The sequence below is a fragment of the Centroberyx gerrardi genome, chromosome 21 (genome assembly GCF_048128805.1).
Source record: "Centroberyx gerrardi isolate f3 chromosome 21, fCenGer3.hap1.cur.20231027, whole genome shotgun sequence".
Classification (NCBI taxonomy): domain Eukaryota; kingdom Metazoa; phylum Chordata; class Actinopteri; order Beryciformes; family Berycidae; genus Centroberyx; species Centroberyx gerrardi.
In genome coordinates this window covers 1,774,314-1,793,824 of record NC_136017.1, presented here as the reverse complement: position 1 = coordinate 1,793,824, position 19,511 = coordinate 1,774,314, and the positions used below count along the sequence as shown (strand labels likewise).

The 19,511-nt window shown below is 41.1% G+C and overlaps 1 protein-coding gene across 1 annotated transcript in view; it reads right to left on the bottom strand.

Annotated features, from left to right (window-relative positions):
- The window catches only part of LOC139929922 (uncharacterized), a 451,831-nt gene that overhangs the window by 375,543 nt on the left and 56,777 nt on the right, over nt 1–19,511 (bottom strand). The gene's annotated exons all lie outside the window — the stretch shown is intronic.

Sequence of the window (19,511 nt, the reverse complement as noted above, 5' to 3'; positions counted from 1 at the left end):
CTCTGTGAACAGCTGCTTGTCTGTCTCAACAGAATTGAACAGACGGTTAATTTCTGACTGAACTGATCATTTCATCACTGATCCATCTGATTGATTTAGTGTTTAGATAATGTCAGCTTGTTAGCTAGCTAACCATACTATCTGGTCAGCTAACATCACTGTCTTGTTGTTAACACATTTGATTAGCACACTAGCTAATGTAGCTAGTAGCAGCTAGCGTTAGCATGTTCACATTAACATCAGTGTGTTTGCCGGCTAGTTAGCTAGCTAACAGTTTGTTCAGGTTAACTGAGCTGACTCTTCTCAAGCTACAACTCAGAGTGTTTTGGAGTAGAGACTAGGGCTAAAGACAAGACAGTTTACTGTGTCACAGTAACCAAATCCACCTTATCACACTATTCACTTTTACTGAGAACATTACTGAATGGATCTACAGCCACACCACAACAAGCTGACTCAGCTGCTCTCTGTTTCTAGCTGCTTGCTACAGATTTACACTTTATTAACTAACACACAGTTCTACAGATTTACACTTTATTAACTAACACACAGTTCTACAGATTTACACTTTATTAACTAACAGACTGTTCTACAGTGTTCCTCCATCATGGAGACTCGGCTGGTTGGGGGCAGGTTGGTGATGAAACTAAGCCTCTATTGAGCAACACAGGAACTGGAACCCTCAACCCTGGCAGCGTTAGTGCCTTGCTCTACACATTGAGTTAGACAGGACCAAGTTCCTGTACTGGTCCACAGTTTGGGTGCAGAACAGTAAGAGTGCTGCAGTGTGAACTGGGTGCAGCAGGCTAAGATGTATAGGAGCAGACAGCTGTCATGGTCTGTCTGGCATCACCCCACTGGCTGTGGTCATGCAGCCTCTCCTCTCCTCACACACACAGTGAAGGAGCTGCAGTGTTACCTGGCCATGAATAACACTGCTGTGAATGGCTCACTGGGAATAGGTCTAGTTTTAAATACATAATATAATAATGATAATAGTAAACTTTATTTATAGAGCACTTTTCAAAACCAGAGTTACAAGGTGCTTCACAACAGGGAACAAGTGTAAGGAATACATCATGTGGTGCAAAAATAAAAACTGAAAGTACTGTAAAAATAAACATAGCAAAGAGAGAAAAAGACAAATGACAGTAAATAAATAAAAATCTTTTAGAAAATATAAAAGCAACTTCTTACCAGGATTAAAGGTAAACTTTTCGATAAAAGTGTGTTTTTAGAAGTGATTTAAAAGATGACACTGACTAGACATGGTACTGACATTTAATTGATTTAATTGATTAATAGGAGCTTTTTCAGACTCTATATCCGGGGAACTGTTTTGCTAACCGCCCTGCTTCACATTCATACAGTTTCACACTCTCACACTGGGAGCTGCCCAGTATAACCAGTCTTCTACTGTCGCATGCTACTGAGCATTTCCACTGGACCAGCTGGAGGTTCAGTGCCTTGCTCAATGGCACCTCCAGGTGATGCAGGGATTCAAACTGGCAACCTTCCTGTCACAAGGTAAATTCTCTAACATTTAGGCTTCTGCCAAGTCTACATGTGTTAAATGCCCCGGCAACAGATAGTTAAACAAAAACAAAAACAGAAAAATATCATGTTAGCATTCCTCACTGAAAACAGTAAGAGCTGCTAGACGCCAGATAAGAAAAAACGCTTTTATGCCTTGCTCAAGGAGACTTTGTTTGGAACCAGCATCATGGTCAGCATCATAACCATTATGATATTGATCAGCCACAGTATTGTAGGCTTTATAATCATATTATTGATCAGGCCTTTGTGTTTGAATGTAGTTTTGTAAATATAAAGGCTTACGGTCGGCTGGTACTGGTCTCTAAAAAATGCGGTTTCTTTATTCTTGTAAGATCCAGAGGGAGTCGGTAAGCTCCTCTGGGTTCCTCACTAGAAAAAATATCCCTAAAGGGTTTCTTGAAGAACCTCCATATGTTAGAGACGCCTGGGAGTGCCATTAGGGTTCATTAACGCGTAATTATGGGGTTCCTCAAGGAACCCTCTGGGGTTCCCCTTATAATCTGAAGAACCCCTGAAGCCCTGAACCTCTTCAAAGGCTTTTCACATTTCACAGTGTGCAGGCATGATTACAACACTGGAAGTGCATTTTAAATCATCCTAAGCACATTATAAGCATATTATGCACTATTCTGTTTGTATAATCACATTTGAAAATTACATGCATCATAATCAGGGAAGGAAATTAACATTTTCATCCACCGGCCACAATGGATGAAGGTTTCCAAAATGTACCAGACCCCTTTCACTGTTGCAGCAGCCAAATATGATTTGGGAAATGCAAAAGAGCCTCTGCATGCTGGGTGGTTACCAGCCAAACGGTTACCAGCGTTTGGCTGGCTGGCGGCTCTCGCTGATTTTCTATTTTGATTATAATAGATGATAAATCAATTCGTTTTTGCATACTGTGTGTGTATAGTAGTTTTATGCCATCTGGTTTACAATGATTACCATCCACTGACAATGTGTTTATGTACAGTAATATGTTTATGATGGATATGCATTATAATACATTATGATCAGGTCAGTTTTAATGTAGATACTGTGTGTGTGTGTGTGTGTGTGTGTGTGTGTGTGTGTGTGTGTGTGGTAGTTTTAGATCAGGAATAGAGATGGAATCCACATCAGGAACAAAGGAGAACGTCCAAACAGATGCAAAACAGGAAGAATTACATAACGTGAATAAAAACATAAATTTATTTTATACCGTCATCACTTTATTCATTTTTCTGTGTATTGGTTTTATCATATCCTGATTATGATTATTAGAATGCAGGAACAGTGTGCTTTTATTTGACCTGCATGATGAATCAATGAATCAGTATTGTCATGTACGGTGTTGTAGTTTTATGATATTGTGATTACCATGATTATAAAGAACTTGTGGTTATGAAGCCTGGTGAGCAACACTACACAGCAAAGTGTGACTCGCCGGACTAATTACGGCAAAATCTCATTTCCCCAGACGCATCGACATCTGCCGCTTCAAACGGATGCTGTCGTCGGACGAAGACCAAACTGCACCCGCAGAAAAGTACGTTTTTCAGGGAGGAATGTGTATTTTCTCACTGACGTCTGTGTAAATGCTACACCTTGTTCCCATTTCAAACATGTAACATGCAACAAAACATGCAAAACGTGTCATCAGTGATCCATGAATCATGTTATAAAGCCTTCTAGCTTGACAAAAGTCACACACAAAACCTGACAGACTAGTTCAGGTATTTTCTCTCGTCTCCAGACTTTTCAAGCTCATTTTAGGATATTTTTTAGTGAAATCATCTCACTGCACTGGCAGATAATTTCACCGGTTTCAACAAATGTGACTTTTTTTTCCAGGAGAATGTAACTTGTTTCAGGACGTTTTCTTGGTAAAAGTGAAATTGTCTTGGAGAAAGTTTCTTGTTTCCGGATTTTCTTCATTGTTTTATGATGATTTCTTGAAAGTGAAATTTACTGAAACCAGCAGATTATCTGACAGTGCAGAGAGAGAATTTGACTAAAAATATCATGAAATAAGCTGATAGGTCTGGAGACAAGAGAAAATCACTGGACGGATTGTTTTTTTTTGCAGTGTATATCTGGAAAAGGTCTTTCAGAAAGGAAGAAAATAATTCTTATTTTCTCATTGACACCCATGTATCTTTACGATTATACAATGTGGCTTTAACAGGTTTCAAGGTCCTAACACTAACAAAACTCCCTCAATGTGCAAATGTCCACGTCAACTTTCACTTCAAGTAGCACCTAAACTGCATGTACATGGTTTTTCCACTCTAGCGGCTGCTGATAAACGCAATGCGGCTTAGCGCTGATGTGCATTGTGAAGTGTAAAAGATGTGTACTATGTAGCTGTGACCTTTCCCCCTCTCCAGGCGAACACCTCCACAGAACCCACGGCCGCCGCCTCCCCACACCGCTGCCTGGACTTCAAAGGCAGAGAGACTGGCGTAGTACCAAAGTCACACACACTGCGCGTACTCTACAGAAACTTTACCTCCTCTCCACCTCGCTCTCCTCCTGTGCTTTCACAGCTTTACTATTCAAAGCCCAGTCATCTCATACAATAGCGCTAATTACTGTAAACTTCTTGGAAACTGCAGTAGTGCGTGTAGATTCATCTCTTTCCCCATCGCATTTCTTTCATCCACGATCGTTCCAGAGTCACAGGAATGTTTGTTCCATCTGCTGCTACCTCTGACCTTTGACCTCCTTACTGTTGGTTGGTTGTAATGTGGCTGATCTAGGAGCTGAATTGAAACTCTCTGGATAAGAGCAGCAGCTAAATGACTACAGTGTAAATGTAAGTTATAAACCAATTCTATGATACAAGTCAATGCAGGATAGAAGTAGTAGTAGTAGGAGCAGTAGTTGTAATAGTAGTATTAATCGTAGTAGTAGTGATAGTAATAGTAGTATGATCAGTAGTTGTAGCACTAAATAAGCTGAGTACCAGCAGAGTAGTAATGGCAGTAGTAGTGTCAGTAGTACTAGTAGTAATAGTAATAACAGTAGCAATAATAGTAGTAGTGGTTGCAGCAGTAGTACTAGTAGTAGTAGTAATACTAGTAGTAGTAATAATACTAGTAGTAGTAATCATAGTAGTAGTTGCAGTAATAGTAGTAGTAGTGTTAGTAGGAGCAGTAGTTGTAGTAGTAGTACTAGTGATAGTAATAGTAGTATTAACAGTAGTTGTAGTACTAAATGAGCTGAGTACCAGCAGAGTAGTAATAGTAGTAGTAGTAGTAGTAGTAATACTAGTGATAGTAGTAGTGATAGTAGTATTATCAGTAGTTGTAGTAGCTGAGTACCAGCAGAGTAGTAATAGCAGTAGTAGTAGTATTAGTAGCAGCAATATTAGTGATAGTATAGTAATAGTGATTGTACTAGTGATAGTAGTATTATCTGTAGTTGTAGTACTAAATGAGCTGAGTACAAGCAGAGTAGTAGCAGTAGTCATAATACTAGTGATAGTAGTAGTAATAGTGATAGTAGTATTATCAGTAGTTGTAGTACTAAATGAGCTGAGTACAAGCAGAGTAGTAGCAGTAGTCATAATACTAGTGATAGTAGTAGTAATAGTGATAGTAGTATTATCTGTAGTTGTAGTACTAAATGAGCTGAGGACAAGCAGAGCAGTAATAGCAGTAGTAGTATCAGTAGTAGTAGCAGTAGTAGTAGTAGTAGTAGCAGTAGTCGTAATACTAGTGATAGTAGTAGTAATAGTGATAGTAGTATTATCAGTAGTTGTAGTACTAAATGAACTGACCCAGCAGAGTGACTCCCAGCAGCCTCAGGTTCTCCAGTGGGTGAGCAGCAGGACAATAGAGAGACTTTGTCCTCTCTGGGATCAATTGGTCCATAGATGACGCCCACCAGGCCCCGGCCACCCCGGCCCCCCCCGGCCCCCCCCGCCCCCCCCCCCGGCCCCCCCCGGCCCCCTTCCCCCCCCCCCAGCCCCTGCGGCCTGCAGGGCCACACCGCACCGCAGGAGAGCTGCAGCGCCGCATTCACTACTGTTTACATCTGAAAGCATTTAGCTGACACTGTGATGCAGAGGCTGAATGAGAGCAACAGTACAATGAAGTTTAAATCACAATGAAACAGCATTTTGGGAGCATCTTCCTTCCTGAGTGTGATGTATTTCCTGTTGAAACAGGATGTTGGGGGCGGGGCTTAACACACGGAGGGATCATTCAGAAGTGTAAACCAATGGGAGATCAGTTAGGGAGAGAAAGGCAGTTTGATTGGATGGGAGGGGCAGAGGGGCGGGACTGTTCAAACATCTGTGATGTTTCATTGGTCAGAGTTTTTCTTTCCTCCTCCTGGTGCAGCATGATGTCACTGTTAAAGATATTCTGTTTTCCAGGCAGGACAAGGAGTGTAAAAATACAAGAATATAAATATGTATATGTGTATATTATGACATGGCAATTTAGTTAACAAGTCATTTTTTATTTTATTGTGACTTTAAATTCGTAGATCATCAAAATTACAAGTAAACAACAGTAAGGACATTTTGCATTTTAGGTATTTACACTCTTACCAGGTCAGTTTACCATGAGTCCAACAGTAGAATAACATTAAAGTACGAGATCACTGACATTACAAGCAGGCATGCTGTATGTACATTTTTTTGGGCATTGCTTTTATTGATTTTCTATTTGCAATTCTAAAATAACAGAACTTGCTAAATGCAGATAAGCATTGTAAACCCATTCCTCTGAAGAAATCAGAAAATAAATAATATTTGTAATAGCAATAATAATGGTAGTGGTAATAACAGTAACAACAAAAGACATATATTTCTTCAAAATTTAAATTTTATTGGTTTATAATGGACTTACAGATTTTAGTCAGCAGTAAAGTTTCAGTGAACATGACAGATCCTCAGACTCTCCTTCTGTCAGCAGGTTGTTAAAATCAAAAATACCCTAACCCTAACCCTAACCTGAACATTTTCCTTAAAAATGTTCAGTTGTCTTTTCCATTGATGGGCAAGAAGGTGTTTCTTTACTCCACCTGCCTGTCCTCAGTCTGTAGAATGAACTTTTACATTTCAGACATTTAGCTGCTGCTCTTATTCAGAGCGACTCACAATGAGAGAGAAAGGTAGAGTTAAATTAAATTCCTAGATGATCAGAAGCAAACAACAGTGAGGACATTTACACCTACGATTTAATCAAGTCAGCTTTATTTATTTAGCATCTTAGACTCAGAACGCTCTGCTGTGGCGGAGCCCTTCACGAGGTTAAATGGAAGAGATAACCAAATCTCCACAGACAAAAAAAAAAGCCCAGATGAATTTCAGAACAGCAGATAAAAGCGAAGGCCATGTAGTGAAAGTGGGTGGGAGTTTAGGCGTTTACCTTTAGCTGACACTTTTATCCAGAGCGACTTACAATGAGAACAACAGTAGAAAAAGATCCGCTTCTTAGATCAGAGGCATTACAAGCTAACAGGAGTAAAGACATTTATATTTGCAATTTAGGCATTTACTTGACTGATGAGTATAAAAGTAGAATAAGATTAAATCCCTTGATCAGCAACATTAGAAGCATTCAGTATTAGGTGCATTTGCATTTTAGAATAAGATTAAATTCCTTGATCACCAACAATAGAAAGCAAGCTGGGAAGTGAATATCTTTGATAAATGAGAATTGAAAATTGAAAAAATAGAATTGAAAGATGAAAAAGCTCTGAGGTGAAACGAAAGTTCAGTCTTCTGATATTGATGTTGTGGAGGGGGGGGGGGGGGGGGGGACCACAGATCTGAGAAGGAAGGAGAAATGAAAGAGAAAGAAGAAATGAAGAGAGTGATTATTTCTGACATCGTTACGGTTACGGGTTTGATTCCCACTGGAGTGACCCATATTAAAAATATATGCATTTAATGATGCTGTAAGGCAGTTTGGATAGAAATGTGTCAGTCATTGGTGCTCTTTGACACCAATTTTGTCCACAAGTATAATTTGATTTGTATCAAATTCCCATCAAAAATTAATCCCAAACTGAACGTGATGCGTATTAGAGTTCGACCGATATTATTTTTCGAAGGTCAATAACGATATTTTGGGCTGATACCTTTCAATTTGACCATTTTCATGCCAAACGTTCCCAAGTATTCAGTGTTTCCCCCCCAAAATCTTCTTCTTGTCCGGGTGGAAAAGCCTCTGAAACATTTAGAGCAGTGGTTCTCAACGTGGGGTCCGGGCACCACCAGGGGTCCTTGAGGTCGTTCCAGGGGGTCCCCAGGCAAATTGATGAATTGTTAAACTTCGGCATTATTTAATTCACTAGACGTTAACACAGTTAGAGAATGTAGAAGAAAGACTGTTTTGATCATAGTTTCTCTGTTATCTCTCTACCTACAATACAGACAGTGATGGGATTCTGGACAAAATCATATCTGACACTAAAAATATTCTCAGATTTTGGTCAGAGAGACAAAATCTCATCAAATGGGGGTTCTAATGTGGCTCTAATGTGGACTAAAGTAGGGTCCTTGATATGGAAAAGGTTGAGAATCACTGATTTAGAGTATCATGGGACACTAAAACTCTCCAGTGAAACCCAGACTGATGAAGTTCTTCAAGGCAGAGTGACTCACCACTCCTAGTCAATCAGTAGAGAAACTCTGGGAGACATTACTGCTTTTAGATGAAGAGCTGATTTCACTGCAGCCTTTTCTTGTCTCTGTATACCAGCTCCTGTTGTCTCTGCACAGATAGATTAGAAAAACGTTCATTTTAACATCTTAGTCATTCAGTCTCATGTTCATCCTTCAAAAATCTTCTTTTTCTTAAACCAAAAGAACAATTCTGCCAAATGAGGAGAGGTAACTCCACTTGTTTCTGATGCAGCTTCACTTGTTTTGGGAATCTCCTACAAATGAGTGTCAGTATCTTCAAAACAAGGCTACAAAATTCTTGAAACAAGTTGATTTGCATTGGAAACGAGTAAAATTCTGTCACCGCATTGGAAGATTTCTTCAGTTTTAAGAAAATTACAATTTTAGGACTCGAAAATGGACTTAAATGCAGTGCGTACGTTAGTTTGTCAGTACGTGCATTCGTTAACCGTTACGTACGTTAGTTTATCAGTATGTATATTAGTCGTCAGTGTGTTTCTGCATTAATGTCACCAAGACGAATCCCTGTGCACTCATTGTACTGTCAGTTAAAATGCTTCTGGTAGTGATGTGTTGCAGGACGTGGGCAGGCCGATGTGGGTACTTGTGCGTGAGGAGCCCTAAGTTGCAGAGGTTTTTTTTCTAATTGAGTCAGGGACTTATGCTGGCAAGGTAGGCGTGCGAGTGGGGGGGAGACTAATCCCAAGCTGCTGTTGTTTTTCGTGCCTGCTGGCTCCAGATCAAAAACTTAACAGCAATAATCATGCAAAATGTGTGGCTTCACTTCAAAGCGTGCCTCAACTTTGCTCACACCCTTGTAGCTCGCATTGTTTCATCATTTCTACCAGTTTTTTTTCCACCCCCCTCCCCTCCTCCTCTTCTTCTTCTTCTTCTTCTTCTCCTGGTAGGGAATTTTTCCCCCAGATGAGCCGCTTGCGTTCATCTTTTCCCGTCCGTCCGCGAGGTTTGAAGGCGATCTGATAGGTGAGTGCGTGACCTTTCTGCAGCAGCACCAAACTAATACACTTAACAGATTAATCACACCCTCAGATAAGCGCAAGCTTCAGACGTTTGACACACACACGCACACACACCACACCGAAGGCCGGCTGGTTTCCCTCTGACTGTAGTGTGTGCAGTGTGTGGTCGTGGCGGAGGGAGCGCAGCCTCCGCCTGCAGATAGCAGACATGTTCGACGTCAGCGGCTCTGAGGGTGAGGATGCCGTGGGCGGCGAGGGTCGCTGGGAGCTGCGTAGCCGAGGGCCGCCGAGAACGGGCAAATCCCCTCCAAGTCAATCCACAACCAGTCAGCAAGGAGCGCCGAGGCTTCCCGCCGAGGCTGTGAAGGTGCCGCGCGTGGCATTTTAACGCCCGTTAATCATTACCACATCAGTGATGTATCAGTATTTCTGAGCCCGGCACTTCCATCGGCAAATCTGAATGGCTGAAGGGCAAATGATGCGCGTTTGTACGTCTAGACATTTCTGTGCGTGTCGAGGGTTTAGAGCGAAGCGGCCGTGAGCGACCTCTTCCTGATTTCATGGCAGAGCAAAAACAAAACCTTCAAAACATAAGAGGAACCATTCATACTTTTACAGAGATTAAGATTCAGGAAAACTGAAATTCTATAAAAAGCTATTAAGTGCAGTTGCGCCCTTTTTGCGACAGATTTAATCGAAGGTTTTCTGGATTTTCCTCTTTGTTTTAATTTTGTTTATGGATATTCAGAGACTTAATTACCATAAACAGCCTGTCAGCCTCTATCAGCCTCTACTCTGCATCCTCCATAGTTTCTCCACCTGGTGGATCTGGAGGGAAATCTGCTGGATCGCTTTACGGCACAAAACAGGAAGAGCTTTCAGAGTTTTTTTTGTTTTTTTTTACTTTGCGAGTAATTCACGACTCTATTCCAGTTCCACTTTTCTAACTGCAGAGTTTCAACTTGACGTTAGCTTACCTGGTCAGAATGGAGATTAGCTGAAATCGAGGCTCTTCTTCTTCTTCTTCTTCTTCTTCTTCTTCAAAACAAATGGAACGACGCCAGGGAGGGAGGACAAGTAGTAACATCCTCTATGCAACAGGAGGAAAAAGGGCTTATGGGAAATGTGGTTTTAATTGGTGAACTACATAGTTGTGGCAAGCTACATATTTTACGTTCTTATCCAGACGGAGGGAGTGAACAGTCGGGCTTCAGCGTCTCAACAGGAAACATGGCTGCTGTTGGCCTCGCTGCCGTCTGCAGCAGTTTGACCTTTGACCTTTGACCTTTCAGTGACAGTACAGTCTGTCTAACCACTGGACCACCCTGCCACCTCACCCACGCCCCCACTAGAAAAGTATGAGTCATATTTAACACGCCTCTAGATTGGCACAACACACATTTTCGCTACTTTGACACACAACAAATGTTGATTACAAAATATGTTGTCAAACTTTGTTGTTATTAAAGCTAAAATAGGAAACTTGGCACGTTGGCCAGTGTTCAATCAAATTATATCGATATCAAGTGAGTTCCTGTCAATACATATTAACAATTTGCACTTAAAATATTTAGTACAAATCCATATACATTTTCATAAGACACCAAAGATGAAAAACAAAAATGGCAACGATTGTATGAAATAGTCCTGAACTTGTTTCTGTCATCGTCCTCAAACCATTGCTCAGATTAATTAAAGCTGTGAATTTCCACACGTTCGCAACCCCAAATGGCAGCGAGACATAACTCTTTGCATTGTGAGGACTTCATTACCCAGAAATCCTGTGCGGTGAGGCGGTCCTGAGGCGATCCTGTCAGTGAAGCGGTCTGCGATGCTTTATACCCAAAGGAACCAAAGGAACCAGAGAGGAAAAGATCTAACGCTGGTGTGGAGAAGATTTCCCACCAGTGAGCAAACTGACAGCAGAGTTTAATTAATTTTAGACTAAAAAGACTTAATTTTTTTTACGTAAAAATCTTGCCTATAGCGCAGCTTTAATGCACAGTGTGTTATACTGAAGTGACACAAATGTCTCTTGTCCCGATCTAAAGACCCGCTGAAAACGAGATTTGTCCTTTTCGGCACATGGGTGTGACTAGTTGTGCACAAGACATTTTAAGTGAGTTGATTTTGACTGAAAGTAGTTGTTCTTCAGAGTAAACTGAGTGTATTTCCTCCCCGGCAGGCTGTAGGCAGCAGGCCTTATAGCCGCTTCTTCAATCTACATTTTGCAGTAAAGTTTCACACGCATAAACACTGCAGGAACACTGCAGTCTCTATCTGTATGTCACATAACCTCCGCCTACGCTCAAAACGCCCACACACATCCTTGCCCAAAACGCCCACACGAGTATATGTGTGCGTGAACACACACACACACACACACACACACACACACACACAGTTCGCCCCTATACACACTCCCCGCCCACACAGGCACACACGTGTTCAGTCAGACATAAGCCGCTCATACCATCCCACACTTTCTCAACAGACACAAAGTAAGACTCTGCTAACCAGAGAGCCTGTGCAAACACACCGGTTTCAACCCTGCAAACACACACACACACACACACACACACACACTGAATACACACAGCTGTGGCCTCATACAGTATCATAAAATCTGAGATATGTATGTTTGTTCTTGTGTGTTTATGTCCTTTGTTGCTCTGTGAAACATTTTGTGACAAAGCCTGCTTCGCTGCCGAAACCCCTTTCTGACTAAATTTGACTTTCCTGATTTTTATTAACATTTCAACAACACAGGTTTTTAAAAAATAAAACGCAGACAAGCAATCAGATCCGTACCCACGCCCATCTGAAATGGGTTTGCCACCCAAAACGGCGATACGACACTGGGTGGAGACGACAGCAGGAGGCACAAGGCACCAAACTCCAGGGGAGGGGAGGGATTTTTTTTTTTTTTTTTTTGTCCTTGCTTTTGGCATTGCTGTCTCCATTTTGCTATCTCTCCTCTGTAACCCATATTCCTCCAAACCAGAAAGGGGGACACTCCATGACAAGCACCAACTGCCTGCAGACTGAATCACGCCGCACTGTTGTTCCTCCTCTCTTTTTTTTTCCTTCTTCTTCTTCTTCTTCTTCCAAAAGAGGAACTTGGATGAAAAAAGAGCTGCTTTTTTAGAGCACAAGTGTGAGGATGTGGGTTGGTGGGAGAAGGGGAGGAGGAGAAGAAGACGGAGAGGGGAGGAGGAGGAGGAGAAGAAGAAGGAAGGGAGGGAGGGAGGGAGGGAGGAAGGGAGGGAGAAGGGGAGCGGAGCAGCGTGGGCGCTCTGACAGGGCGAGGGGCTGACAGGCCTAGGCGTGGGCGTGTCATTGAAATGTGTTTCTACTCGAGGGGGAGAGAGAGAGAGAGAGAGAGAGAGAGCAGGGAAAAGTTGCAGGGAAGAAAAAGAGAAAGAGAAAAGAAAAGAAAAGAAAAAGACGAGACGAGGAGGGAACAGGCAAGCCGCCGCTGCAGAAATTAAACGAACAGGCGTCTCCTGAAAAGTGAAAAATTGAAGAGGTTCCTTGCCAAATGAGAGAGATCCACCGTTTGGGGGGAGAAAAAAGTGACGCCTACTCCTAGAGGATGATTGACAGGCCGACATGAAAGCAAATGGCTGCTGCCGCGTGAAAACCTCCTAACTCCAGTTTTGGTGGTTTTCGTGTTTTTCATTTTAATTGAAGGATTGCATGAGAAAACTCCTGCGTTGGCTTTATAATGAAACCATTTAAAATCTTATTGGATAAAGTCAAAACTGCATGGTGGTCAAGCTAGAAATGAGGCTTCTTTTCTACATTTTAGGAGATACAAAGTTTTAATCTGACAAAATTACGTTACTTTTTTAAAGGATAGAAGGGAACTTTTAAGTCTTTGTTGGGTGAAATCGTAGTGTGTTACTGTCTATATGAAGTCTTCATATGTTAAAGGGAGGGTGGGGTGGAGGAGTGGGATGGGAGGAGTGGGATGGGGGCGGTGGGATGGTGGGGGGGGGGGGGGGGGGGGGGGGTGCAGTAGTGGCATTAAATTCAGCTTTTCCCACAGCACCAAATGGTAAAATGGGACTTGTGGGAACCGGCTGGGTGTCGACCTACCTAACAGTGTGGGTGGACATCCCGTTTCCTGCCAGCGCTTTTCTTTTTATTTGTTCCCGGTTGGTTCTTGTTGTTATATATTGGGTGTGGGGTGGGGGTGGGGTGGATGGGGGGGGGCATGGCGGGGGGGGGGGGGGGGGGGTGTAGGGGGAGGGGGGGGTGAGGGGGATGAGGGGGATCCAGACAGAGAGATACAGAACTGATTCCTTCTCTCCCAGTTTACTTAAAAAATTTGATTTTATTCACTTCTGCTGCGAGGCCGATCCATGGGAACGCCTGGGAAGGTCATGCCTGCACACACACACACACACACACACACACACACACACACATATACACACACACACACACATACAGAGCCAGACGTGGATTTGGAGGTCGGGGGTGGGCGGAGTGGAAACGGGAGCCTACCTGCCTGTCTGCTCCATGTGTGCAGCGTTTGGAAAACACATCATTAATGTTTATTGGAAAAAAGCCGGTAAACCCCCCCACACACACACATACACACATGCACAAACACACACACACACACATACACACACTAATATTTCTAGGGACTTATAGTGTGTCTGTGGTACTGAATAGTGAGTTTATAGTAACCTTTTGTGCTTTAAAGTAGTTTTATCTCTTATAGTATCTATAATATTCCTATAGTATTCTTACAGGGACTAATTTGTTGCTCAATCGTGAGTTTATAGTGACTTTATTGTATTTATGGCATTTATTATTGGGTATTTCTCTTCTATGATACCACCATAATATCACTATAATATTCCAATAATATTCCTGTGGGGACTTATTGTATTTAACAGTGAATTTATTATTATATAGTTATATTTATCTCCTCTGGTATCACTATAGTTTAGTTATATATCGCCTAATATGTAGCTTTGCTGTGATATTTGTTTAGTTTCCTTCTGAAATTAATTAGAGGATCTGAAAAGCAAGCAGTCCCACCCCACCCACCACACACACACACACTCACACACACACACACACACACTCACACACTCCTCGACAAACACTAGATTTCTCATCATTTGGGCTTTTGAAGAGATTCACTGGAGCATAAAAAGAGAAGAGCTGCAGCGTCGAGTGTAAATTTGACTTTTTTTGTGTTTTTTTTGGGTGCTGTTGTGTTCAGGGTGGCAGGGTGGGGGTTGGGGGGTGGTGGGGTTTGGGTGGGGGGGTAAAAGCACTTCTGGTTTCCTCCCCCGGGGTGTTACACTGGTGTCGGCTGGCCTAATTCCCCAAAATAGCTCATTGATGGAGAATGAGGCGGAGAGTCGGTCGGTGCGGAGCGGCGGTGTGGAGGCTTGAGAGCAGAGCTGCAGTCTGTCAGGAGACTCCGCTCACCAAGCTGTTTCCCATTTATTTTATTTTATTTTTTTTTTAGTTTTATATGCAAATATTAAACTGAAGTTCCACCCAGAAATGAGTGTGTTTGCGCTCGGTCCTCCGCCTGGCTTCACAGCGCTGCAGTCGGCACAATAACTGATGTTTAACTGCAGTATTACTTTTCCCTGTACTTCTATCATCCATGATCACTCCAGACCCACAGGAGGATTGTTACATCTATATTGTACCTGCTGTGACCTCTGACCTTTCACCTTCTTACTATCGGTCGCTTGTAATGTTGCTGATCTAGGAACTGAAGTTTTTTCTTCTGTTGTACTTATTGCAGGTCGCTACGGATAAGAGCAGGAGTAGTAACAGTAGTAGCAATAGTAACAGTAGCAGTAGTAACAGTAACAGTAGTAGTAGTAACAGTAGTAGCAATAGTAACAGTAGCAGTAGTAACAGTAACAGTAGTAGTAGTAACAGTAGTAGCAATAGTAACAGTAGCAGTAGTAACAGTAACAGTAGTAGTAGTAACAGTAGTAGCAATAGTAACAGTAGCAGTAGTAACAGTAACAGTAGTAGTAGTAACAGTAGTAGTAACAGTAGCAGTAGTAGTAGTAACAGTAGTAGTAGCCTAGTAACAGTAGTAGTAGTAACAGTAACAGTAGTAGTAGTAACAGTAGTAGTAGCCTAGTAACAGTAGTAGTAACAGTAGCAGTAGTAACAGTAGTAGTAGTAACAGTAACAGTAGTAGTAGTAACAGTAGCAGTAGTAGTAGTAACAGTAGTAGTAACAGTAGCAGTAGTAGTAGTAACAGTAGTAGTAGCAGTAACAGTAGTAGTAGTAACAGTAGCAGTCGTAGTAGTAACAGTAGTAGTAGTAGTAGTAACAGTAGTAGTAGTAACAGTAGCAGTAGTAGTAGTAACAGTAGTAGTAGTAACAGTAGCAGTAGTAGTAGTAACAGTAGCAGTAGTAGTAGTAGTAACAGTAGTAGTAACAGTAACAGTAACAGTAGTAGTAACAGTAGTAGTAGTAACAGTAACAGTAGTAGTAGTAGTAACAGTAGTAGTAACAGTAGCAGTAGTAGTAGTAACAGTAGCAGTAGTAGTAGTAGTAACAGTAGTAGTAACAGTAGCAGTAGTAGTAGTAGTAGCAGTAGTAGTAACAGTAACAGCAGTAGTAACAGTATTAGTAGTAGCAACTGTCCACTCAACTGTCTCTGCCTCTCTCTCTCTCTTTCTCTGTCTCTCTCTCTGTCTCTCTCTCTGTCTCTCTTTCTGTCTCTCTCTCTCCCTCTCTGTCTCTGCCTCTCTCTCTCTCTCTCTCTCTCTCTCTCTCTGTGTTAAAGCATGCAGAGGGAAAACAACAGACAGACAGGAAACACCTGGAATCACAATATAAATATAAACCATGAACATAAGATGATCAAACTAAAGAAAATATAGAAGTGTATTATGGATCCAATAACACAGTACTATACATGTATAGTACATGTATGCATTCATTTGTAATATTACACAGCACACACAGAGTTAAACATGAGTTAAGACATGGCTCTGCTTATTTTGCCTTGCAGAAGTAGACAAGTTTCTCTCTCTCTCTCTCTCTCTCTCTCTCTCTCTCTCTCTCTCTCTCTCTCTCTCTCTCTCTCTCTCTCTCTCCCTCTCTCTCCCCAATTCAGTTCAGTGGGCTTTATTGGCATGAAAGTTGAGAACAATATTGCCAAAGCATCAAGATAGAGATCAGCATTCTCTCTCTCTCTCTCTCTCTCTCTCTCTCTCTCTCTCTCTCTCTCTCTCTCTCTGGTGTGAAAGTCACATTTGGGGAAACACTATTGTCAGTTTTAGCAGCAGACGGGCCAAAAATACACCATTAATATTTGTATGTGCGCACACACACGCACACACACACACACAGAGGGCTTCCTGCTACTCTCTTCCCTGCATTGGAACTCATTTGCATGCTGTCATCATCACTGCCTGCTGCCAAATTGTGAAATCAGAATTAAAACTTTGCATGCTGACCTGCTTCACTGACGCATTTCTTCACTTCTTACAAACTTATACACACGTGTCATTTTCCATTTACTGCCCCAGGCTGACACACTCTGCAGTACTTTAAATAATCCAATACCTGTTGTCATGTTATTAAAGGTGCTATGTGTAGCATTTTTAAACATTAATATATCATTGTCAAATTAATGTTTCTACCTTGGTCTAATGACTGTAAACCAATGAGAGCATGTTGGACTCGATTGGTCTCTATCTCACAGCAGCAGTATTGTTAGTTCTAGTGTTTCTCTTTTCTTTGTGGGGTAACGTTACACAAATCAATAATATAGTTAGCAAACAATTTCCCTACAACATCAAGTAGGCTAACGCTAAGCATGTCTATTAACAAAGTTGCACATATTCTGACTTTATTCTCGAAATGTTACGACTTTTTTCTCGTAAAATTACGACTTTTATTTGTGTAATATTTCAACTTTTTTTCGCGTAGTATTCCGACTCTTTTCTCGAAATATTACAACTTTTTTCTCTAAATTACAACTTTATTCTTGTAATATTCTGACATTTTTTTCTCGATCTTAGATTTTTTCTTTTTTTTTTTACAGTGGCCCTAAAACGCCGTCGTACCTTCCACCATCTGCTGCCAGAAACTCTTTCAGCTTTAGCTCCGTTTGCTCTGGAAGAACAGAAGAAGAACCTCTTCCTGTTTTGTGCCGTAAAGCGATCCAGCAGATTTCCCTCCAGATCCACCAGGTGGAGAAACTATGGAGGATGCAGAGTAGAGGCTGATAGAGGCTGACAGGCTGACCACTGATGCTCTGGTTTGATTATGGTAATTATACTAATATCTCTAAATCAAACTGGTTATAATTTATCGATGTTAAAATGACACACAGAGCAACTTTAACATCAGGAAGCAACATCACAGATGAACGAGAAGCAACATCAGAAATGTAAACAGCTCCGATATGGAAACCAACTCATTAAAAGTTTTTTGCTGAAATGCAAACAGAAACTTTCTCTCTTCTCTTCTCTTCTCCTCAAATCACTTTTTCTCTTCACTTACCTTCCTGTTTGACTGTTCGTCAGAAACAACAATGACACAGCAGTTTACAAAAATGCAAAATGTCAATTTTCCAAAACAAAAAGGTCAAAAAAACGCAGTGCTGGCTGTCATTGATTATAGTTTTCCTGTGAGCCTCATGCAGGCTGTTGCAGCCGAAACAAGTTGCTCTTTAATATTTAAGATTTGTCGATTGTTCTCAAAGAGTCGCTGATTTTTTTTAAATTTTTCCTTTAATTTTTCAAAGCAAGAAAGTCAGGTGAAAAGTCTGAAAGGTTGTGTGGCGCTTTTCACACAAGGAAACTCAACATGCTTTATTTAAACAGAAATAAAAGCAAAGTAGGTACACAAGTATCTGTGATAAAACTACTTATCACGTAGAAAAAATACACATGTAGGCTATATTACATTGAGAAAACACATATAGGCTATACATCTATAACAGAGAAAATGTACATATAGGCCTACACATTTCCCACAGAAGAAATGTACATATGTACATATACTCTTATTATATAGAGAAAATAGACATATATATATCACATAGGCAGAATATACATACATGTAAATCACTTGGAGAAAATATATAAATATGCACATCACAGAATATGAACATAGAAAAAATATACATATATACACATATCACAGAGAAAATATACATAGAGAAAATATACTTCTATGCATATCACATAAAGAAAATATACATAAATACATAGCGTAGCCTATAGAGAAAATACTCATATACACATATGACGTATACATATGCATACAGTATATAACATAAGAAACTGATTTAGGCTATGATTTGATTTGAAAACAAATAATGATCAATAATAAAAAAAATATTAATCATGTAGCTTGAGAACATAATCAGTTATTCTGTGTGAAAACACGTACGGTGCAACAGTTCAAAGTGATCAATATCTACAACGCAGATACGTATTTGCAGTGAGAACATGTAGGCTACCGTGTCATAATAATGCAAACTGATCAGTATCTATAACGCATCTAATGTCTCTCTCTCTCTCTCTCTCTCTCTCTCCCTCCCTCTCTCTCTCTCTCTCTCTCTCTCTCTCCGTGGGTGTTGAACCTGCCTGTGTTTGGTATTCCGTGCAGAAAGCCTCCCACGCCCCGTGTGTCCGCCCACGCGCGGATTTGCGTCACGCAGGGAGCAGCGTGGGCGAGAGAGAGAGAAGCTCTGTGGCAACCGCGGAATATCCCACTTTACCCTGCTGCGTCAAGCTGCGCGCACTCCGCCCGCGACACACAGGAAGCGCGGCGAGGCGGACTCCAAAATAAAGGTCGGTGTTTTTTTTTTTATAGCATGTTTACTAGCTTTTTTGGTTTGTCCCTTGGCACTAAAAACACAACTGGAGAGAAAACAAAAGTCATTGGATACAAGTGATGTAAAATAAGAAAATATAAAGGTTTATACAATAAAACAGACTAACAAACCGCCCACAGAAACAGACAAAAAAAAAAAAAAAAAGAATGATTAACTATTGGGGATGTGCCGAGTAATAAAACATATTCAAATACTAAATACAGAGTGAAACTGTAGCTAAAAAATAAACCTGCTTCCACAGACTTTAGGAACTATTGTGTGACAACTGTGGGTTAAAATAGGATTTTTTAAGTCATTGAATATAAGTGTTGTAATTCTTTGTGTATTTAATTTTAGCACTGTTACTAGCAAACATGTTATGGTGAGTTGAGTTTATAATAGAAAGTATTACAGTGAAAATAAAGGTTGTATCTACGGTGGAATAAAATAGTAGTTTTTTCCCCTCCAAAATGGCATTTCCATAGCATAAAGACACAGCCATATAGAC